Raw genomic sequence first — 26,337 nt, 5'->3', positions numbered from 1 at the left:
GAAAGATTTGCTCAAGAAAAACTGTTGATACATAAATAAAAGGTTGATGAAGTTCATAAACTACTTGAAAAGTTGTTCGATAAACGTTTCGAAATAACAGCAGACAAATTAGCTGCACTACTGTCAAATTTAAACTAAAAGTTAAAGCAATTCACGAGATGATCCTAAAGGCCTAAAAAGAACTGCTCAAAAAACTTCTCGGAAAAACTGCTCGAAACAAACAATGCTTGAGAAAAATTCTCCTGAAACTATTCGAAAGATCTGCTCGAAAAACTGTTTGAAGAAGCTTTGACTGAAAAGGCACATACAAACTGCTAGAGAGAAATGCTTCAAAGCTGCTGAAAAACGCTCGATGTAATCTGTTCTAAATGTTGTCCGAAAATCTGTAAGAAAAAACTGCTCAAAAAACTATTCAAAAGATTATTTGAAGAGCCTTTGACTGAAAAGGCGGCAAAAATTTTCTAAAAAAAAAACTACTCAAAAAACTTCTTGGAAAAATTGTTCGGAAAATTTTTAGAGAACTGCTTCAAAAACTTTTCGAAGAACTAATCGAAAAACTGTTTGGAGAAATTCCTACTGAAAAGGCACGATAAAATTGATACAAAGAACTGCTCGAAAAACTTCTCAAAAACTATTCGAAATACTGCTTAGAAGCTGCTAACTAACTGCTCGGAGAATTGCTCATAAAACTCAAAATAACACTGCTCGAAATGTTGCTCGAAAAACTGCTAGACGAAACTGCTCAATAAACTGCTGAAAAATACTGCTTAAAAAAAAGTACCACAAAAACTACTTAAAAGTTCTGCTCAATTTTTTTTAAACTTTGACAAGGCTTGCAAAAATTTCCAAAAAAAAGTTGCGCAAAAAACTTCTAAGAAACCTGCTTGAAAAATTGCTCATAGAACAAGTAAGAGAAACACTCGATAAAACTGCTTCAAAAACTACTCGTAATGTAGCTCGATAAACTACTCGAAACAACAGTTGAAAAATTAATTGTTCCACTGTCAAATTTTAACTGCAAGATAAAATAATTCGCGAGATGGTCCAAGGCCTAGAAAGAACTGCTCAAAAAACTTCTCGGTAAAGCTGCTTGAAAGCACCGCTCGAAATGTTGCTCGAAACAAACAATGCTAGAGACAAATTTTCCTAAAACTATTCGAAAAGCTGTTTGAAGAAACTTCGACGGAAAAGGCACAAACGAATGCTTGAGAGCTCGATGAAACAGCTGAAAAGTATGCTCGAAATGTAGCCGAAAATCTGCCACCAAAAAACTGCTCGACAAACTGCTCAAAAACACTGCGTGAAAATGACTGCTCGAAGAACTACTCGAAAAATTGTTTGAAGAAGCTTTGACTGAAAAGGCTGAAAAAATTGTTAGAAAGAACTGCTCCTGGAATAACAGCTCGAAAACTTAAAAACACTAGATTGAACAGCTTAAAACTGTTAAAAACCTGCTCGAATTGTTGCTCGATAAATTTCTCAATCAATCAGCGTGGAAGGGTAGTTTTTGAAGACCCGAAAGACTATTTAAAAATACTTCGAGTGAAAAGGCTCTAAAAAATTGTACGAAGAATTGCTCGAAAAACTTTTAATAAAAATTGCTCTAAGAACTGTTAAAAAAGTACTCGATAAACCCGCTGAAAAAAAACAGTCTTGAATATTACTCAAAAACGCTCGAAAATATGCTAGCAAGAACTACTCGAAAAAGTTCTCGAAAAGTTGTTCGAAAAACTGCTTTAATAACTGCTCGAAATAATCCTAGATGAAAATGCGCGATAAGTTGCTAAAATAAAAACTACTTTAAAAACTACTTGAAAGAACTTCTTAAAGAACCACTGTCTGAAATTGCTCGGAAAAATTTAAAAAAAATCCGAAAAGTTGTTCGAAAAAATATGGAAGTGATTGAAAAAACCTGCTAAAAATATTGCTCTAAAAACTGCTAAAAAAAAACGCTACTCGATAAAACTGCCCGAAGAAACTTCGACTGAATAGGACCGAAAAAATTAGCTATAAAAAACTGCCGAAAAACTTCTCGTATAACTGAAAAAGACCTTCTATAAGATTGCTCGAATTGTTGCTAGAAGAAATCGCTCAATAAATTGCTTAAATAAACCACGCGCAAAAAAAATTCAATGTAAATTACTTGATAGTTCAGTTCGGAAAAAACATCTTGAAGAAACTTTTCCTGAAATGACTCGAAAAAATTTATAGGCCTAATTGCTCTCCGGAAAACTGTTCGAAAAACTTCACAAAAACCTGCTCGAAAAAACCCTCGATGAAACTGCTAAAAAAAACTACCGAAAATGCCTCAAAAACAGTTCGATGAAAGTCCCAGAAAATGCAGCTGCAAAAGCTGATCGAAAAACTGCTCAGAAAACTACTTTTAAAAATACTCACGGAAGTTGCTCGAAAATCGGCTGTGAGCATTGCTCAGAGAGCGGTTTGAAAGAACTACTCGGAAAAATTGGTCCGAAAAACTGCCCGAATAAACTTTTCGAAGAAGCTGCTCGAAAAACTCTCCAAAAAAATTGTTCGAAGAAACATGAAACTGCTTGAAAAAATTTGCTAAAAAAATTTGTCTAAAAACTGCTCAAAAATGCTATTCGAAAAAACTATCTGTTCGAAAAACTTCTCGTAAAATTGTTCAAAAAACTGCTCAAAAACTGGTTGCAAAATCTGCTTGAGGAAACTCCATTTGAAAAGATTCGAGGAAATTTCTAGAAAAACTGGTTCAAAAAAACTGACATAAAAACTGCTCTCAAAAACCCGAAAGACTATCTAAAAATACTTCGACTAAAAAGGCTGAAAAAAAAAACAGTCTTGAATATTGCTCAAAAACGCTCGAAAATATGCTAGCAAGAACTACTCGAAAAAGTTATCGAAAAGTTCGAAAAACTGCTTTAATAACTGCTCGAAATATTCCTAGACGAAAATGCTCGATAATGTGCTGAAATAAACCACGGGGGAAGAACTACTTTAAAAACTACTGGAAAGAACTTCTCAAAGAGCCACTGAAAATTGTTCGAAAAAATATGGAAGTGATTGAAAAAATTTTCTCAAAAATATTGCTCTAAAAACTGCTAAAAAACGCTACTAGATAAAACTGCTCGAAGAAATAGGACCGAAAAAATTTGCTAGAAAAAACTGCCCGAAAAACTTCTCGTACAACTGAAAAAAACCTTCTATGAAGATTACTCGAATTGTTGCTAGAAGAAATTGCTCCATAAATTGCTTAAATAACTTACTTGAAACTGCTAGAAAAAATTTGCTAAAATAGTTGGTCTAAAAACTGCACAAAAAATGCTACTCGAAAAAACTGTCTGCTCGAAAAACTTCTCGTAAAATTGTTCAAAAAACTGCTCAAAAACTGGTTGAAAAATCTGCTTGAGGAAACTCCATTTGAAAAGATTCGAGAAAATTTCTAGAAAAACTGGTTAAAAAAACTGACATAAAACTTCTCGAAAATATACTCAAAGAACTGTTAGATGACTACTGTTGTTATTACGTAAATATTTCGAAGCTTTCGAAGATGAACATGATCTTCAATAGAATTGTAGTTATATATCATTCGACTCAGCTCGACGAGATCCGAAAATATCTGTGTGATCACTTTTTAAAGATTGCTCACACAAAAGCGATGAAACACAAAAAACACGAATAATCACAAATCTCGACGCTGATGTTACCATCTTTCTGTGATAAACTAATTTTGTTAATTACTGAGAATTTTTTTTTATAGATTTCGATTCTCAGTGGCAGCAAATCAGAGTGCATAGGGATAGCAAAGAGTGTTCATTCAATATTGATTCCGTATGACGCAGATAAATTCTACTGGATTTGATTGCCAATTCTCAGACGAAGTAGATTTTTTTATACCAATGGCTCGTAATATGTATCTTATCGGAAAGATTAAAATATAAGCCGAAGCTACAACATACGGCCGAACGTTGTTGTGTTGAAAAATTACGATAGTTTTTGATAGTCAACCTACTTTCTTGAATTTCGAGTTTGACAGTGATTAAATCAAAATCATCTGGTTTTTTATAACGCTGGAAACAGCGTAAATCCCCAAAACACAAGCCTTGCAGTCATTACCCGACCCTCGACAGTGACTAACTTGACTAATTAAGTCCGGTAAAATCGACATTAATAGTAAATGTTTCGATGGGCACTGGAAACTGTCAGTCACCGATTTCCATTCCGAACGGCATTATGGTTCAAGAGTACCCCAAAACCGGTACCCTGAAACGTGGAAATGAGTGTTGTCGCGTGTTCCAACCATGAACACCTTGTCTGACAAAACACCGAAGTACCGTTTCGGAACGGAGTGCGACTGTCGTGCGCCCAGAGTTGTTTAATTTACGATTGCGTGACAAATTGGTCCGTCAATCAAACGAAACGGGTTCCGGTGATGTTTTGTTGCTACTTTATTAGCAACCGTCAGCCGCCGTGTGCCGGTGAAGTACTGACTCGACCAATAGAAACCGGCGGCTGAGGTGTGACGTGAGTTTCTGTTTCGAGTAGTAAATCAAATTTTCTTTAACGAAACATTTTAATCGATATCAAACCAATTTATTGTTAGCTGGTGCAGAGTTTTACATTCGAGACAATTGGGTAATAAATAGAAACGCTAACCAAGTAACTGAACTGTTTTCAAGCTTAACAAGTCTGTCAACGTGGGTAAGTTGGTTAAATGATGACTTGAATTCCGGAATAAAGACTGTCCCAGAAAGTATGGACGCAACCAAAAACCGCTGCCATTTCGCAATGGTTCCGAATCTGTCAATTTCTATGGCTGCGTTCGGTTGTTTACACTCTTATCTAACCACTTGTGCAGTTGTTTATTCGTTTTCATTAGTTTTCATCATTCTGCCAACTGAACTATTGTGGATGTGATGATACACAACTCAGAGGACTTCCCGCTAGAAAAGAACTTGGTATTTGATCTGACTGTGCACGGTCGGTTAAGTTTCGCACTCAGAAACTTCATTCCTCTACCAGTCGATGTCACTTTATTCCTCCGGTTTAGCAATAAAAATGTGAGGTTTTGTTGTTGTTCTGCTTACCCAATATGTGAACGAAAGGGTCTTGAATTAACAATTAATTTCTACAGCGTTGTGATTGGGAAGCAAACTATTTTTTGTATCATTTCTATCTATTTTATATTAGAAACTCGAGTTAACTACAAAAATGTTTCTTGTCGCAGAATTTTAATGTTTTTTTTTCTACTTGGTGGGCAGAAGATCGAATAATATGTTTATAATGAGCATTCGACAAAAAAAGTATCGGTGCATATCTTTATAGATTTCTTTTTTGTGCGATAGTTCGTACTGCACGAACTATCTCGGACGAGAGGATGACATCATTTTGGAAAGGCTATGATTGGCTATTGAAATTTTTTAAGCGACGTTACCTCATAAGTTTAAGTTAAATATTTCAAAACACTAAGTTATAGGCGTTCAAAGGTTACGCGGTTAGTTTCGCATTTTTTAAATCAACACCCAGTCCCGTGTAGCGAAGAACAAGGTATTTTTAATGCCAAAATGCAGTTTATTAAGTGCAATTAATGTTTCGAAGACTTCAAATCTCAAGATCAATGATAAAAGCGTAATCAGTTGTTTTCGATTTTTGATTCCTGGACTAAACCAAACAGTGTTTTGTTGTTTAAAACGGACGAAATTATTCTTCAAGTAGCAATTCCGAGGATTGGAGCAATTTTACAGGGACCAGTTCAGCCCCTGGATGATATAATCAATTTCTAACCCGCACTTATTTCAGACGTAGTGTTTGAAAATCAGACAAAACATTTTAACCCTGTAACTTTGTCGATGATGTGACCAACTGACTGACAGGACTTCTTCCAAACCATTAGAAACAATCCGTCGTGTGGTGACCAGCACATATTAAAAAACCATCACCAGTAAAGTGACAGCCAAAGCCGAAGCCTATCGGATCTTAACATCCCACACAGACAAAGCTCATGTCATCGGCCATCATTCGGTGGACGTCGATGGCGACTCCGGCTGTAGCTGCGGCGTAAGTGATCCAAGAATTCATGATCCTAAAATCAAAAACAAAAAAAAGTCCGACTCGTCAACTTTCAACGACCAACACCGTGAGTTCGCTTCAAGAATCAAGACTGGACCGACGAGATGGGTAGAAGAAAAAAAATGTCAGAAATCAAATCACTCAGCCTGTCACGGGTCTCCGCGGAAAGCCAAAAATCATTAATAACTTGCCCTCGGACCAGAACAAAACCAGACGGAAAAAAAACAAAAGCCTCCAAAGCGTTGTCGTTGTTGTCGTCATCTTCGTCGTCCTCGTCATCACTTAAACCGTACGGGTTCGGGTTTGGGAACAAGGGAAAATCTTCCGAATCACATCTCTCTCTCTCTCTTCGGGGTCTTAAGACGGAGGGCGGAGAACTTAAAACCGATTTAAATTAAGGCTGAACCGCAGCCACTCGGGTTTGGTTTGGTCAGAAATTAAAATCCGAAATGCTGATTTGATGATGATGAACGTGTGCTTCCTCTTCTTGGCACCGTGGGTTAGCATTCCGAAAGGGTCCACTGTCACACGGCGACCGGTCGGTCCGCTCACGTTCACGGTCATCTCGCCGGGTTTCGTCGATTCCGAGAAGTATAACTCTCGCTTTCGGACACTTTATCACTGCCAAAGATTGGGTTGGTTGTTCGGGTTCATTTCTGATCGACGCGAGCTTTTTTTGGGAACTGGGACCGTGAACGCATTACCGCATGGTGATCATAACAAATGTAATCAAATCAAACTGGGCGGCTGGCTGGCTGAGATGCTGGCTGGGCACACTCGGAAGGAGACGATCAAAGCGAAACACCACCATTTGTCTGGTCGGTGATCATCCGATGGCGGCGGAGGTTGAGGCTACGGTGCCGGGCGGGAGGATCATTTGTAATCCCTGAAACGATCGACAAGGAAAAACGTCGTCATCTTGTTGTTACATCGTGTCTCCTCTTTGATGGTTGGCGACGCCAGCTGATTGATGTCGAACGCATCAATTATCGGAGCAGCCTGCTGCTAATCTCCCAGGGAGGAATATTTCGAATCGAAATAGGAAAAAAAATAGATAGATTTTGTATTGTGCCATTGAACTGAAAATTCAAGGCAATGTTTTCGATAGTATCGATTATGGCCGATGAAAGCCCGGCTTCCACACACACACACATACGCGGGCCAATTGGGTCTCTCGTTCAACGATGGCATTCAGTTTGCGAGAAAATCTTCGTTACTGTGATTATTTCCAGTTGAACTCATTTCTCGGAATGGAAATGAGCAATTTGGCCGCGCAAATCCAACGCTGCCCAAAAAATCCAATTCAATTCCCCCGGGGGTGGGCCGCGCTCCGGCCCAATCGCACCCATTAGAATCGTCAATACGGCACCGGGATTCGGTGAATGATGCAAATTTAATTCAACCGGTGGGAACGACTTCTGCCTGATCTGTTGATTTTTCGAATTTCACACAAGCCATTCAACCGTAAAGTAGCAGCAAATGGGAAAACATTCAAATTCTTCTGATACGCCTATAAACTGGTCGGCCCCAAGTGCGTTTTCCCGTTACTCTGGCCGGCACGATCCGCACAGGTGATCCCCGTCCCGATTGATCTGCTATCGATCGGCCACAGACAGATAGTCAAATTTTCCACTACCGAATTGCACCAAATCAAACGATAAATCACTCGGGTCTCGCACCGATTGGAAACGCCATTTTCGATTCACCTCGTTAATCGATTTGGACCCTGGCAGCATCGCCGGGTGCCGGACGGGAACACTCTGGGAGATGGCCATGAGGCGTCGTTTTTCACGCATGCTCCACCGCACGGTCCCCCAGATCGGGCGGCCATCCAGCCTCTAGCCCTCTGAAAATGAAACGAGGGTGAAACGAAATAAAACAATCAAATCTAGAGCAAATCAGCCGTTTGACGCGCGCACGCCTTGAAGTAAGTAACTAACACGGCTAGCCGTTTTTGGCCATTAGTTAATCTAGCGCCAAAGTGGTTGGGAATCGAGTGATTCGGGATGCGGAGTTTCTTTCCTGGATTACCTAGTAGGTGCAGAGGGCAATTGTTTCGTACGATGAAGTTGAAAATAATTGTGTTCCAGTGAATTTTTTCACACTATGAATTTAAAACGAGTTTTAAATCTTATTTCATGTTTTAAGCGAAATAACATGTTTTCCCTCAATAACACGATATAGTTGTCAGTCAAGCACAACCCTGCTAACATTTTTCCGTCATTTTTCGACTATGTCAATTGACAAGCTGTTGTCGAATCAGTTTTCCATCAAAGTAGCCATGTAATCATAATGGAACTAAATATTATTAATATTTGTTTCACGTCAATGGCCAAAGTTTCGAAGAAATAAGCCTTCGGAACGGTGGCAGTTAACGTGAAATAAATATTTAAAACAAACAAATGACCAAAGAAGAGAACTTTCCGAACTGTTACTGAGTGAATTCATACCCATTGCTCCGGGGCAATGTGGGAAACAAAGCTGCTTGCAACCGGAAATGCTATCTGTAGACTTTTCTCTTCCGAACAAGTTTGTAATCCTACGCAAATACCGGAACCCAAGCAAGGGGCTGGGGTCCACTAGGAGATTGATAGTACCTATTAGCTCTCTCCGAACAGTACCAGCCTAGATGCCGTGTGGAATCCGGCGGAAAAAAATGAACCAAGAATAGATCCACTGGGTTCCTGCTTCCATGTCGTAAAAGGCGACAATTGCAGGAGTTTCTTTTTCCTTTCAGTTATCAGATATTTTCAATGTTTCACTTCTGATTAGGGGCTGTCCATAAAAGACGTCACGCCGTAAGGGGGAGGGGGGTGTTTCATAAAACGTGACCTTTTGTGACAGGGGGAAGGGGGGAGGTTTTTGGAATGTGACGTCCAATATTTTCAATGAGCGCATGTTTGGAATACCTAATTATTTTACTGCTTTGCACTATTTCCTGAAAAAATATCCACAATAAACGTTTACATTCTATAGCAAAATGTGTATTTGTTGATGTAAAAGCTTCTTGTAAATTCGGAAATGAATGATGCAGGAAATCATTTTAGTTCTGATCAGCAAAAGTGATTCTGATTCTGATGCAGTTTATTCAATTGTACTCCATTTGAAAAAGGGCGGGAGATCAACAATTTCAGACGTAGATCATGTCATGTCTTATTTTGATCATATATGATTTTCCTCCACCAACATCGAATCATCCAATGATTGAACTTACATAAATCAAGATTTATTTTAGCTCAAAATCACTATCAATTGTGTGACGGAAGATTAGTACCGATATTGATCGATGTGATTTAAAATTCACTGATCAACTAATCTTGAAAAGATTCTTCGGCAGTGATCTCGTTTTGATGAGGTTTTGGTCTTTATTTTCTCAGCCCTGTATGCTACACTAAGGAAATATTATTCTTTAGCTAAAACAATAATATATCTGTGTACTCCTAGGAGGAATAAAACAGATAATTTAAATGTTTCATCAATTCCAACCAAATACTTTTGTTAAATTATATAATTGATATTATTAAAATAATTCCGATGATTTTGTAGTTTTAAGGATATTTTTAAATCTAAAGACAGCATGTAATAAATTGATTTTTCCCTCATATTTGTATGGTCTGTCATACATATTGAGAATGTATTGAGAAGAATTTTATTTATTTTGTATTCGTGACATGTGACATAGGGGTGATGGGGGGTCTTTGCTTCTGTGACAATTTGTGACAAAGGGGGGATGGGGAGTTAAAAATCGTCAAAAAAAGCGTGACGTCTTTTATGGACAGCCCCTTACTCTATTTTACTAAATTATCTCTTCATTCAACCTACCAATTTACGTCTAGCTTCGGAAAAAAGTTTTATTTGGAATGTTTTCTTCTTCCATGTTATTGATTGTCTTTCAGAATTATAAATTGAATTGATAACTATTGCGCAAATCCGTTGATATTACAAAGTTAATAACAAAGATAACATATATCGGTATATTGAATACATAGTAAAAATCACTTGAAAATAATATTTCAAACAATAAGTTAATATTTTTCTCGGTAGCCGGCTGCCCAGATCAACCAATATAACCAATTAATAGTTTTAATAAATAATTAAAATAATAAAGCGGAAATAATCAAGAATCAAGACGCGCGTGAAATCTGTTGACCTTTATTTGGTGATTTAAAATGATTTTATAACAACTGTTTAGAATATGTCAATGCAATGAATCAACTATTTTGTCTAAATCCTATTCACTCGTTTATTTTGTATCACATTTTTTTGTTTTTAATTTCATTTAAAAAAAATGGGGAAGTTTTTATTCTTTACGCGATAGTATTGCAAATTTTTCTTTAGTTTCCTCGGATAAGATCTGTGAGTCAAGACTTGTTGAAACGTTCACTCGGGATGTCAGTGAGTTTAGTGGTACATCCGAGCATCTTGAAACCGAAACATACTGAGTCGCGCGCGAAACCAATACTAAAATTTGTACTAACAAATATCCTTCTCCCGTGACACTTGTGGAGTGCGCAGTAGTATATACGGCCTCTAGTAACAACAAGTGTTAGACTAACATCCCTCTCCATTCCTTAGACGATCTACGTTCGGGCCTGGCCGGCGCCGGTACTGATCAATGAATTCTGGGGTTACCAGAAGATGTACATTGAAGGATGATTTACCAGTCCCAGGTCGGATCATCTAGAAACTCCCTGTACAATTTCAGCTAATCCCGATCAGTAACGGAGTAGCAACCAGGGGTGGTCGCTCAAGCTCAAGCTCAAGTTCTATAAAGAGTTGGATGCAATTCAATTCTCTAAAGACAATAATAATGTGCACTATGGGGAGCACGAGAACATTAAGTACAACATTCCAGTAGAGATGGTCGGGTATAGAAATTCTTATACCCGAACCCAACCCGTACCCGAGTGATCAGCAAAAAAATTTACCCGTACCCGATCAAAAATTTAAAAAATTACCCGTACCCGATTAAAATATAAAAAAAATTTACCCGTACCCGACCCGTACCCGATTAAAAATTACCCGTACCCGACCCGAATGAGTAGTAAAAATTTTACCAAAATTCAGGATGGAAAAAATAAAGTGTTTTAGGTAGCGAGCCGTATCAGGCTCTAGTTGGTAAGTGAAATACATTAAAATACTTGTTTACATTTAAACATATAAATACACTGTGAAGCATGAATAGATTTCCAATGTCTTTTGTACTTCATACTTATTTACAAATGTCAATAAAAGCGAGTAATATCTACTCAATTTTTTCGAGAAGCATATTTACCAAAAATGTCATAATACCCGTTGTATTCAATTTTGGGTAGGTATGGTTTGAACATTCGTGAGAAATTTTTTTTGGTTACAATTTTTTACTACAAAGCAAAATGAATTATGATTTTGATTTAAATTAAGCTGTCAAATATGCCCGTTTTGTAAGCCTCACAAACCCACACCAATGATGTTAACGGTAGCTGGTGGTTTTTACAGCCATTGAACTTCTGTGCCAACTCCGGTGGAACCCTCAACGAGTGAACACGGTGAAAATTTGAGTATTTCGCGAGAAAAGATTTTCACCCGTACTTTTGCAACTCCACATTGCCACGCATCGAGATTTTCCCTTGTATTCCAGTGAAAAGAAACGAAAATTATCTGGCAATATAGCCAAATCTGCTGTGCCATCAATCGGTGTCATTTCAAGTGAGGGGACACCACCCAGAAGTGAAGAATAAGAAGAACTTCCATGAAGATTTTCTGAAATTAATGTTCATATTTTTATGGTTAGAATCCTAATGATTTATATGAAAATTTTGAAAATCTCCAACAAATATTTAAATAACAGTTTTATGGTATCTGAATGTGATATGAGTACTACACTACATTTTAAATATGAATCAAATAATTTTTACTGGATTGTGCATTAAACAGCTTTGCAGTCCATTAAAACCTACGTGAAAAGTAGGGTCTGACCGCAACATCTTAGAGCTAAGGCGCAGTGTGTCTTATTAAATATGTATTAAATATGATTGATCGTTTTTTATAAATTAAGAAAAGAAATGTTTTTTTCTGGAAAAAAATGCCAGTTGTCAGGTCTGGTCCTAGGCGCGAATGTCAATCAAATTGTTAATTTTTCGGAAGAACTGTTTTGCAATAAAAAATTCTCGTCAACGTGTAAACATATTTATGTGAAGTACAAATGGTCGGGTAATCGATCAGAAAAAAAATTTACCCGTACCCGACGGAAAATAAAAATTTTTACCCGTACCCGACCAAAAACCCGTCGGGTACGAGTACGGGTCGGGTTTCGGGTAAAATACCGGAGACCCGACCATCTCTACATTCCAGTATACATGGAAGATAGTGCTAAAGAAGAGTGTCACCGATTCATATATTTGCAAAACTATCTCCCAATACGGAGAGATTCTCTCTATCGAAAAAGAAAAGTGGAAGAATTTTTTCCCCGGTATTCTAAATGGCGTACGTTTGTTACGCATACGCTTGGGGAGGCCTATACCTTCTTATGTGACATTCGGTCAGGATACAAAAATCCCGTGCAAATCACTTGTTACCTAGGACAATCAGATGGCCACATGTCAATATTGCCAAAAAGCTGTTCACTACGGTAAGCCATGTGATAAACTGGACAAGGAGATAACCACACTAAAGGACAACGGTGCTTCCTTCACACCAACCCCAAGCAACCCCAGTACAGCTGTGACAGTCACCAACAACAGTAAAGCATCCCCTTCAACAAAACCATCCAACGTATCCCCTATAGAACAAAGTACACCAGCTGCAGTTAACAACTTATCATCCAACCAACCAGCAACTGCAAACAATGTACAATAAGGCGCATCTACAGCAACTAGCAACGAAATCAACAATACCACGGCAATGGATGACGAGACGAACCACGAACAAACTGCCCCTCAATCCTCGCAGGAGGAAAATGGAAGCTCCTCTCCCCCTAGAAAAAGGGTGCCAACGAGATCCAATACAAAAAAAATTAACTAAAAACTCAGCTCAATCGGCCACGTGAAGCTTGTACGCAAATCGGCCTGAATAAGTCGCAAAAAAGTTTGTATTCAAGTTCGGCGAGAATATTTCCCAAACTGTTCTCGAACGCGCATCGTCTGTTAGGGACCTGGGTTCCAACACGGAATAACCGAACTCAGCATTTTGGCGAAAAAATTAGTTGATTTTCTGATTTTAGTTAGTTATTTTTTGAGACAACTAAAAAAATCTTACTTTTGCTAATTTAGACTTTTTAATTCTAATTCCCTTAATAATAATAATATATTTGTTGAAATGGCTATTTTTTTAGTTGAATTAACCAATTAAACGTGCTGTCATTTATTAGCTAAGGCACACTTCATTTCCATTCAACTAATTTTTCAGTTGAATTAGAGAAATAAAACGTTGTTTTCAACCAACATAAATGGTTGAATTGGTTTCTGCAATTTGCAGCTATATGGCGCACTGTCACCGAAAAAAACGTTAACACCGTAATGACTACTAGCCACTAGATGGCACACTACTGTCGAAAAAAAATTTCAGTCGCGGTTGTCTTTTCTATATTGGCAGGTATAAATACGATGTTGTATTGGAGAAAAAGACATAAACGAATCAAACTTATTTTTGACATTTTGTCTCCTAAATCGCTGTTTTCTTCATTCGACTTCGCGAAATCGACTCTCTCACTGAAAAATTTTAAGCACTCGGAAAACATAAACAGAATACAAGTAGTACACCGGACGGCGTAGCCCGGAAGGTTGGAAGATACAAAAAACATCATTTGACATATACAATTAGAGTGCAACATTCGAGACTCACTTCACTGTTCCGCGTAAAAATATGATTACGCACAATCGCTTCAAGTGCGTACCAATTCTGAATAAATACACTTTCCACTAAGAGTTTACGGCAGTTTTACATATCGGTTTAGAAATTTAAATATGGCGATATATCGTAACACATGCGAAAAACATCAAAACAATTTGCAAGCAGTTTCAACAAGACTGTCCTTTTTAGCTTTTGGATGGATTGTTTTGCTTTGACACTTCTCATGAGTTTTTGGCTAATAAACTTGTTAATAAAATCAATTTCATTTTTGTTTTCTTTGTGCTGTCCTTCAGTAATGATGGTTATAGATAAATAGAAACAAATTTTCTGATTTTAAAACCAAAATTAGTTATCAAGGAGAATTTCGTGTTGGATTGAAATATTGCTGGTTTGTGTCCAGGATATTCGCTAACTAAACACATTCTCTAAAAAAAGAGTTTTTTTCAGCAAAGTAAATTCTCAATTTTAACTAATTTCATAGTTATTTTAGAAATTCTGTTGTTAAAATCAACTAATTCATAAACAGTAATACGAATTAGGCACAAAGTAATTTCGGTCGTTCCGTGAAGTTAAATTTTAGGGAGCACATAGAGTTTACTATCTTCGAAGCCTCTTAGCTATTACGCGTTACTAAAAAAATACAATTAGACATTCGACGTCGTAATCTTCGAACTTATTTTGATTCTTCGAATTCCCCATGTTAGAACTAATTATGGATATAACGAGTCCATTGCTATTCTTTCGCCTTTCATTTATCACGTTATGTTGTCAAGAAATCGTTCCTCATGTTATTGTCTCATTAGATTTAGTTACTATAGAAGCACTAGATTTAAGCAGTGTTGCGAAAATATCAAATAATCAAATCTCACCGCTGCAGAAAATCATGCGCGATTTTCGACAGCGATTATCACTATCTACAATATCAATGATAATTGTGATCACTCGAAGTGAGTATGGAAAATATCACACCCCGTCCAATATCACCATAGTGATGTTTCGTAAACTCACACATGATTATAAATTATCATCATTGAAAATCATTCTCACAATTATCAGCCATGCAAAGATTTTCACTATCACATGGTGATATTCAATGAGGTGAGTGAAGTTTTGAAAATCAATTTCAACCAAATCTTATCATGCAGTATGATTATTTTTGGAATGGGTGGTGTCGAATCTCGATGTCTGAAGTAATTTGAAATTGTTGATAGTGAAATTCGGTTCGTAAAAATTCATCTAAACCCATGGCAATATGGATATTTTTGAAACGGGTATGATGAGTAGATGTTAAATATCGATGTCTGGAGTCATTTTGAAATCCAAGATGGCGGCTCTCGGATCATGAAAATTCATCTGAAACCATGCAATATGGGTATTTTTGGAACGGGTATGATGAGTAGATGTTGAATATTGATGTCTGGAGTCATTTTGAAATCCAAGATGGCGGCTTTCGGTTCATGAAAATTCATCTAAACCCATGCAATATGGGTATTTTTGGAACGGGTATGATGAGTAGATGTTGAATATTGATGTCTGGAGTCATTTTGAAATCCAAGATGGCGGCTTTCGGTTCATGAAAATTCATCTAAACCCATGCAATATGGGTATTTTTGGAACGGGTATGATGAGTAGATGTTGAATATGGGTGTCTGGAGTCATTTTGAAATCCAACATGGTGGCTCTCGGTTCATGAAAATTCAACTAAACCCATGCAATATGGGTATTTTTGGAACGGGTATGATGAGTAGATGTTGAATATTGATGTCTGGAGTCATTTTGAAATCCAAGATCAGCAATAAAAATATACTACGAAAGTAAGAAAATTGTTTGAAGTGATAGATTAAACATAGCAAATTTTCGAAAATATGTATAATTGGATTGTGTTAGTTTTCAATCGCCAATCATTTGGTTGACAGCAACCAATTTGATGTCAACAATTCGACTACCAGAATGCTCAACAAACGAGTTCCTTACTTTTCCCAAGCTTTAGAACAGTAGTATTGGTTCAAGTGCAATATTTGCAGAACTGTCGATGATAAATTTTTGATAGTGATTCTTAAATAAATGTCTGCTTTCGCACAATGAATTCAAATCTACAATACCGTCTCGAAGTGTTGCACTAATTTTTCAAAGAAAATTGTCCGTTTTTATTCGAAATTTGAAAAAAATTACCTCTATAAACAAACGGTAAGTAATGTCGGAAACATTACTGCAAAATCGACGTTAATGCGCAATAGCCTGCACAGTTGTCTTCTAGTAGACCTACAAGCTTATGAAATTAGAATTTAGAGATGCAGATTATAGCGACAAAATTATAAGGTTGTGTAGCAGATACTACCAATCACGGTGACGTTTAATATTTTCAATTCACACTTAATGCCATTTAATATATAGTAAATGGTTAATTGATGAGTGTTACTTGCCGCTAGATGACACTCAACTCCCGAAAAAGTTAAAACTCCGTGGTTTTCACTTCAGTTTTGGTGGGTAAAACACGGTGATAGATTGCATTCACGAGAATAAAATACCAACACCAAAAAAGAACTTCCATGCACTGTCCACCCTTCTGGCATCAGTTGTAGTTTCTTTCCTCTTTCAAATTCATCATTTCTCCGTTTTTAACAACAAAAATATTGAATGCAACACTGGAACCTGCAGAAAAATCCGACCGAAACACAGCGAAACAACGCAGAGCAACAAAGAAATACAATCGCACGCGACGAGCGTTCTACACAAACTAAGTTCAAATTTTTCGAAAAATTTTCATAAACTAGAAGTTCACATTTTGGATATCAAAATGACTCCAGACATCGATAATCGACACCTACTCATCATACCCGTTCCAAAAATACCCATATTGCATGGGTTTAGTTGAATTTTCATGAACCGAGAACCACCATGTTGGATTTCAAAATCACTTCAGACACCAATATTCAACATCTACTCATCATACCCGTTCCAAAAATACCCATATTGCATGGGTTTAGTTGAATTTTCATGAACCGAGAGCCGCCATGTTGGATTTCAAAATGACTCCAGACACCCATATTCAACATCTACTCATCATACCCGTTCCAAAAATACCCATATTGCATGGGTTTAGATGAATTTTCATGAACCGAAAGCCGCCATCTTGGATTTCAAAATGACTCCAGACATCAATATTCAACATCTACTCATCATACCCGTTCCAAAAATACCCATATTGCATGGTTTCAGATGAATTTTCATGAACCAAGAGCCGCCATCTTCTATTTCAAAATGACTTCAGATACCAATATTCAACATCTACTCATCATATCCGTTCCAAAAATACCCATATTGCATGGGTTTAGTTGAATTTTCATGGACCGAGAGCCACCATGTTGGATTTCAAAATGACTCCAGACATCAATATTCAACACCTACTCATCATACCCGTTCCAAAAATACCCATATTGCATGGGTTTAGTTGAATTTTCATGAACCGAGAGCCGCCATGTTGGATTTCAAAATGACTCCAGACATCAATATTCAACTTCTACTCATCATACCCGTTCCAAAAATACCCATATTGCATGGGTTTAGTTGAATTTTCATGAACCGAGAGCCGCCATGTTGGATTTCAAAATGACTCCAGACATCAATATTCAACACCTACTCATCATACCCGTTCCAAAAATACCCATATTGCATGGGTTTAGATGAATTTTCATGAACCGAAAGCCGCCATCTTGGATTTCAAAATGACTCCAGACATCAATATTCAACATCTACTCATCATACCCGTTCCAAAAATACCCATATTGCATGGGTTTAGTTGAATTTTCATGAACCGAGAGCCGCCATGTTGGATTTCAAAATGACTCCAGACATCAATATTCAACACCTACTCATCATACCCGTTCTAAAAACACCCATATTGCATGGGTTTCGTTGAATTTTCATGAACCGAGAGCCGCCATCTTGGATTTCAAAATGACTCCAGACACCAATATTCAACATCTACTCATCATACCCATTCCAAAAATACCAATATTGCATGGGTTTTGATAAAATTTTACGAACCGAAATTCACTATCATCAATTTCAAATAACTTCAGACAATGATTTTCGACACCACCCGTTCCAAAAATAATCATACTGCATGTTAAGATTTGGTTGAAATTGATTTTCAATACCACACTCACCTCACGGAATATCACCATGTGGTAGTGAAAATCGCGCATGGGTGATAATCGTGATAATGCTTTTGAATGATAATCATGTGTGAGTTTACGAAACATCGCTAAAGTGAGATTGAACGGGTGATGATTTCCCCCATACTCAGCGGTGATATTTGATGTTTTGAAAATTTCGCACACCGATATTAAGTGATAATCGTTTTCTAATATCATTCTCAGAATATCAAATGATTTTCTTCATGATGTTCGGCGATGATTTTGTAAGTGATAATCACCAACAATTATTATCGGCGATAATAACTGATTTTTGATATTTTGAGAATGATAATGCCAACACTGGATTTAAGGAAATGTGTCATTTGGATGATTGTAATCTGTTGATGCAAAAGATGAGTAGGTTTTATGCCTGCTGGAGTACTAGTTTGACAGAACTAACTTCAGTGAGCTTTTGCCTGCTCCAAATAAAAGAATAAAATATGAGGAGGAAAAGAAAGAAAGACAACAGGAGAAGGCGCTGTGTCAGCAAACAAAAGCTAAACAGAATGCGATAAATAATTGAAACTAAAAATAATGAGTAAATCAAATCATCCTGATGTGGGCTACCTTAAAATTCTTCTTACCGAGAAGGAAAAGCTTACCGAGCAAAACAATTGTCTTCCTTGAGATCTGTTTAACTTCTTTCAAAATTCCAATTGTAAGCAATTTTATTTTTACTTATTCTTCTGAAATCCGAGCTTTTATCGCAATATGCGTATATTCGAGATAATTTTTCATTCTACCTTTTGTGCCAACAAGATGATTAAACAGAGCAAATGTTTTCATATTCATATATAAAATAGCATGATGGCGCTGGGCTGCAGTTGAGTATGAATTAAATAAGCTGAACAATTTAACGTGAACATCGCGGTCGTGCGATGCCCAATTGCAGTTACCATTATTCGAATCCGATAATGCACCGAAAACTCAAATCCATTAACTTATTGTGACGAACAGCACTGGTAATCGTATTTGCACTCAAAGCCCCGACAAATTTCAAGTAGGCTTAGCCAGCTAAGCCCACTTGAACTCGAATAATGTTCCAATTCTTCCCACATCCGTGGCACTGTCTTCTCTCGGTCTCTGTCTCTCTCTCCGGAATAATGAGCTTACTGTGATTAGACATTTTTCACTGTCCGGATAAATGCCCTGCTGCAACGAAATCGGAGCAAACGGAAAATGGAAGAAAAAATAATATGAAAAATGAGTTAAGCCCAAAATTAGAATCCTCCGCACGACAAAAGGGCCGATCTGCCGCCGATCCGAAGTGGGCGCAGGCGCTAAGGGGTGTCCTTTTGTCGTACCTGATAGAACATCTTTCCGGAGTGAAGATCCCTTTGAGGCCGCAGGTAACCGGGTCCGCGTCACACTGATCGGAGATCTAAATGTCACGTGTATAACAAAAGATACCAATCGCAAATCCATTTGTCTTTTCACTGCCTTCCGAAGACTCCGGACTCCGAGGTCGTGTCTTTTGGGTTCGAGCTAAGAAGTGGAAAACCAAAAAAAAATGCAATTCTGAAAAGAAATGACTCCTGCTGTGCCACGAGGATGACAGTTTTGTATGACAGGTCCCCGGCCCGAAGACGGTCCCACAACCCGAAAGTGTCATCTCGTTGCGGTTGTTTTTATGGACTTTCGATGATGCATTGCCGTTTCTTTCTGTGGCTGTCGCCTTCGGACAATGTGCTGCTTGACACATTCAGGATCTTGTTTCTTTTGTTTGATAGGTGAATGCAGAATTCGGGAGTAGCCGGCCGGTGACAGAATCGATCAGGTTGGAGGATTTCAAGGCCATAAAAATCGCTGAAAAGTTTATCAACTAATGGGAGTTTTGATTTCAATGGAATTGATTGGCCCGCTACTAAATTTACTGAGCATGATTTCGTTCAATTTAGTAAGTTTCGCAGGAACACAAAGCATCAAAATTGATTGCCACATTGATGCATTTGGTATAACAGTATTTCTTGACAGTTGTATGACACAACACTAGCTGATCCAGTTTCCGTGATTAACGAAAACAAATGGACCGAACCCGATCGCGATGGCGCCTTTCATTTTTCACCGGGACAGCCGGGTCTGCTGTCTAACCGGGAAAAATATGCATCCTATAATAATCCTGACATATTTTTGACGGCAAACAAAGGAGGCCGAGCGTGACGATTTGGAATTTTGTTCGTTTTGGTAAAATGTAATTAAATTTTTCCCAAGGATCACCGAAAGGACTCCTCGGCCGAAGAGGGGACCGACGACGACGACGGCTGGAGGAAGAAATCTAATTTAACAGAAAAAGATCGTCTGCCGAGATCGCAGTGAATGACAAATTATACAAATTTGAAACGCACTCTCGTGTTTTTTGATCTTCTGACAGAGAAATAGGCTCGGGATGGAAAATAAAAACGAAAAAAAAAAATAACAACGACGAACAAAATCACTGAGAGCGGGGCTTTTTGTTTGGATGATTCTTCGCTTTTGTTGCCTTATGGTCAAATCATCCGTCATCGCCGGTAATGGAGAACGGAGGGACTTGCCGCCGTTGCGCCGATACCGAAAAAGATGCTGCCGATGATGATGATGCTGGACATCGTGTCTCAGGTGCATGATGAAAGTGAACCTACCGAAAGTTTCTGGATGTCATCCGTAGGTTCGGTGATTGATGATTATTTTTTTCTCCCGTTCGATACTTTAGTAGGAAAACATACTGCTGGACACTGCGTCCCGACTAAAGCCGTTTGGCGTGAAAATTTAGGCAATTCACAATCTCTTAAAAAACACCCTTTCGTATGAAAATATTATCACTATATATTCACTATATGATTCGAAAAAATAGTATTATAATTAAGCCAAGATCGCTGGAAAAATGTTGGAATCGAACTTATGTATAAAATGCATTTGTAACACCAGTTCATTTCATATTTGAACGGTTGAAAGAAAAAAATCGAATAAATGAAACATAGCTTGGAAAACCCGTTTAAGTACTTTTGAATACAAAATCTGAACAAAAACAATTGCATTCTGCTAGCAGGTGCGACTGTATGAATTTAAATGCATCGTTTACCAGCCAAGCTGGTGCTTCTGTAGCTCAGTCGATTAACAGACGTACTTTGTGATCACATGATTCTCGGTTCAAGTCGCGGCGGTCGCTATCAGGATTTATCTATTTTATTTCAGTGCATTTCATGTCATGGAATTAAAGACACAATATTGAATGTTCTTCCACGTAAATTTGCGTGTACTGCGACGCTTCATTCAATAATAATAAGATGTAAAATCACAGGGTTTTTTCGAAGTGTGTACGTCCACCTAGAGTGCCTATAATCAGAGTGACGACAGCTGTTCTTTTGGAATGATAACTTCCAGTTCCAAATGAGCGCACGACCTGTCAATTACAATGTAAAGCTAACGCTGCTATCATTTCGAATTAAATATTACGCCAACATTACGAATGAGAAGTCGTCACTCGGGCTATAGGCTGTCTACGTCCGCCTGTTTTCTTTTCATTTTATCAAAAACTTTCTAATACTCTGGCAACGATTTAAAATATTTTCCTAGTTCTATGTCAAAGATAAACTCAAGATGGAATAGTCAATGATTTTTCATGTACCACTCATATACCGTCAGTCGCAGTTCAATGATTAGTTTAACCGAAACAATAAACGTCCAGTCGCTCTACGCTCTATATTAGTAACAAATCGTGTTCAAATATGCTTGATATCGCACAATCTCGCAGCACTTTCTGCGGTATTCGAATGTAGAAGTACTTTATTATACTCAACTAGCCTAATATTTAATCAGTGTAAGACGGTTTTATTCACTTTAGAAGCAATCATATCAAAAAATCTTTTACGCAAAATTTGCAAACTTTTGTTTATTTTCTTTCGGTATTGTAGCGTAACCATGGTATTTCTGCGACGCTTTTAACAAGGGGCTAATAAAAGTATACTATTGCAGAGTTCATGGGTGCACGATTACTGAACAAGTTTTTTTTTATTTATATGGGACTTCGTTATCTTGAGTTTATCTTTGCCTTTATGGCGTGTCAAATGATCCATTATACACAAACAACCGGGTGCCTTTTTGCCTTTCTCATATAGAAAGACTATACAATCACTGCAAAGCCCGACCTTTGAACGGTGGCCCCGAGGGCCGAATGTCATATACCATTCGACTCAGCTGGACGAGCCGAGCAAATGTTTGTTTGTGGATGTGTGTGTGACAAATATTGTCACTCACTTTTCTCGGAGATGGCAGAATCGATTTTTATAAACTTACATTCATATAAAAGGTCTTATGGTCCCATACAAAGTGCCGGAATTTCATTTGAATCTTACTTCCGGTTCCGGAATTACAGGGTGATATGCATAAAAAAAAGTGAAAATAATGCACCAAAAGTATCACTCACTTTTCTCGAAGATGAAAGTTCTTAAGATGCCATAAGAATATTCTAATTTTCATTCGGATCAAACCCCTGGTTCCGGAGATAGGGTGTTCAGTATGAAAACGTCATTTTCAGGAATACTTTCTTCATAAGCTACCTCTTTATATTGGCTAGTGATTTTCTTTAGTTTGCAGACCATGAGACTCTGTAACCAAATAAACCATTGATAATCCCATAAAAGATCTGCTGAATTTCATTCGAGTCCGACAACTGGTACAGTTTTTTCCAAAATTCAAATCTTCATATTCTCTAGTAAATAAATTTGTAGGACATGTCACTAAGCCGGTTGCGGAAGTACCAACAATAGTAATCACATAAAATTGTATAGATTTTCACTAACTTAAATTCAAATGTAGTGTATCAATGTAGTAGTACTATGCTACAGAAATCTTCAAAACTATTTTTTGAACGTTTTTAAATTGTGGTTTTGCGGGGAAGTTCTACTGTAATATTCAGGAGAAAATGAAAATGAGAAGGGCTTCTTTATACCATTAGGTAGGTTAAAGCAGGTTTTTTCAATTTCATTCTAAATGTCTTGTGTTTGAACATATACCGATTTAGTTTTATTAAATTTTCTGCACAACAAATTAGTTGTATAGATATCCAACCATTCTGATGGAATTCCGCTCTAATGTATATAAGGGTGGCAATATTTTGGGATCACCTCTAATTTCGTAAAGCGCTATTGATCAGAAGTTTAAGCATCTTGGAAAAAGTCCTCATGCAAAATTTGAGCTAAATCGGACATGGGTAAGGGGTGCTGCCAAGCGGTTAAAGTTTGAAAGTTTTCGATCTTGAAAAAGCACCATAGGGAGTACACTGAAGTGTTTTTTTATGCGAATTTACGTACCGCATAGAAAAAAAACCGCATAGCTCTGAAACTTCGCATAAAAAAAACCGCATAACTCTGAAACTTCGCATAAAAAGTCACGTAAAAAAACCGCATAAAAAAAGACCTCAGTATACATGAAATTTCCAAAACCGAACATTTTTTTTATACCAAAAATCTTAAAATTTCATGAAACGTCGAGATTTAGTGTTATTTAAAAAAAAACAATTTTTCGAAAAAATTGACTTTTTTGATATTTTTTCCCAGTCCCAGAAAGTCGATTTAAAAAAAAATATTTTCGAGATGACACTAAATCTCGACGTTTCATGCAATTCTAAGACTTTTGGCATCAAACTTTTTTTTCGATTTCGGAAATTTCATGTACATAGGCACATTATTCTTAAATCTGAGGGCCCCTCCCGAAACGATATACTGGGTACAGGCCTGATTAAAAATAAGGCAGTATTTTCAAATTCAAATTAATTACATATTTACATTGATTTATACTCAATAATTCCTGGAAGAACACACTGTTATACCATTCGAAGAATGTATGTGAAAAATAATTTCATTGATTCTTCACGGCTCCTAAAAACTTATACTCATATGAACAGTCCTATGCTCCCATATGAGGTTTCTGAATTTCATTTGGATCTGACTTTTGGTTCCGGAACTACAGGATGATTTATGTAATGAAATTAAAATGATGTCATTCATTTTGCTTCGTCTTCGTCCATCTAACATTCAAATAAATGGTCTCAAATAAATTTATCGGGTTTATCGGGTTCACAGATTTTGAGAGTCGACGATCAAATAAACGTATTTCAGTTTTACCGGTATTCAGCTTTCGGTACAAAACGCTAAAAGAAGGCCGAAACGAATTTAATAAACAAAAATTCAAATTACAATAAACTTATGGTCGCATACAAAATTGATGAATTTTATCCGATTCTGTCTTTCAATTTTTAAATTTCAGGGTAATGAGATTTTAAAACTCAAACCGTCATAAGGGCATGTTCAGGAGTGTTTTGGTTCTAGATTTATGTCAGTTTTAAAATTTAAATCTTGAAATTATAACAAAATAAACTGGCATCCCCAGTAGCGTTTTATCTGTGTTTCAAATATAGAAAAATAGAACGGCAGCGTATACCAGTTTTAAATTTGACAGTAGAACTGTTCGAATAAATAAAACTGAAACGGATTGCTGGGGATAAGTTTGTTTCAGTTTCAGTTATATTATAAACCACCCATATAAATCTTGCAACTGCTGAATTTGCTCTAAGGAGTGTATAGAAAATAAGCTATCTACAAATTTTTCTTTCATTATGATAAAAAACGATTTTTTATTCAAACTAAAAATTGATCCTTTATTGTACTAGGTTAATCTTGAGCAAATTGAAAACAGAAAGAAATTTAAGTTATTCCTTCACGAATTTACGAACTTTTGATCGAACGCTCTTCATCAAATTCCGGACAAGTGTTGAATCGCATTCTTTGGACGCTTAAGTCCAATTTTTTTTAACTCTTGCATGTTCCCAGCTGTCTTACCAGTCTTCTTGAAGACCCTCTTCACGATTGCCCAGTAACGTTCGATGGATCGAAGCTGAGGGCAATTTGGTGGATTGATATTTTTCTCAACGAAATTTGTACCCTTTTCCTCAAGCCAATTGAGAGTGGTTTTAGCATAGTGAGCGGACGCTAAATCCAGCCAAAACAGTGAAGGTGTACTATGCTTCTTTTATAAAGGCAGCAATCTCTTCTGGAGACACTCAGATCGATAGATTTCTGCATTTATAGGTCCGGTAGTGTAAAAAATGGTTGACTTCAAACCACAGGAACATATTGCTTGCCAAACCAGTATCTTCCGACCAAATTATTCCACTTGAATCGACCTATCCGCATCACTCACATCCTCCCCAATGACGACCGAAAGTATTGTGGACCTGGCAGGGTTTTTAAGTCCTCCTTTACATAAGTCTCATCGTCCATCAAAACGCATGCATCCGGACACTGCAAATAACGCGAATACAATTTCCGGGCTCTTGTTGCTGCTCACTTCTTCTGTTATGCACTTTATTTCGAGATTTTCTGCTTCTTGTAGGACTTCAGGTGATTTCGCCTCTTGATACGCTGGATCATTCCGACACTCGTTCCTGCTTTTTTGACCAAATCACGTATTGACATTGATTTGTTCTTCATGATTAGAGATACCACTTTCTGGTCCAGTTTCGGGTTGGAAAAACCGGGTTTTCTGCCTCTTTCTGGTAGCTCATCCGATATTGTTCCCCAAACTTATTAATGATGGTTTTAATACTGATGAATTCCGACCCGCTTCGCCAATTTTCGCATAGTATTACCCTTCTCACTTAGCCATGTGTCCAGAATCTTAATTTTCACTTCCTTTTCAATACGCGACATTTTAAAAACGCAGAATTTCAACCGCACAAACAAGTAAACAAACGAAAGCTGACAGCCAAACGCACTGCATGCTGTGATCTGAACATAAAAAACAACATAAACTACAACTCATGGAATGCTTAATCGATTGTCACACGTTTAGATTGAAAGGATTAATTTTAAAGTTATTTTTTTTTAAATTTCTATCCTCGATTCGTGTTGCAGTTCCAGAATTTTAATGACAATTCATTGCATACGACGGCTATTAAAATAATCACGCGAAAAACAGAAATCGGTTGCGCCACCTCTGAGAAAACGGAATAAGTTCGTCTTTAAAGTTTTTCCAAAAGGAACTCGTTTCGTTTTCTCAGCGATGGCATATCGGCCCCCAGCATCCGGTACTTCCGGAGCCGACATAGTCGAGGTCTTATAAATTGGAACAGTTTTGAGCCTAATTTAGAGGAATTTTTCCCTGTTTGAGATAAAATATTACTTTAGCTCGTGGTCACCATAGGGGCTAAGTAACTTCGACACGGTTGTGCATAAAGTCATTTCAAACAAATTTGCAAAAGATATCATTCCCGTAACTTGAGTAG

The sequence above is a fragment of the Malaya genurostris genome, chromosome 2 (assembly GCF_030247185.1).
Source record: "Malaya genurostris strain Urasoe2022 chromosome 2, Malgen_1.1, whole genome shotgun sequence".
NCBI classification, from domain to species: domain Eukaryota; kingdom Metazoa; phylum Arthropoda; class Insecta; order Diptera; family Culicidae; genus Malaya; species Malaya genurostris.
This window is presented reverse-complemented; position numbering follows the sequence as displayed.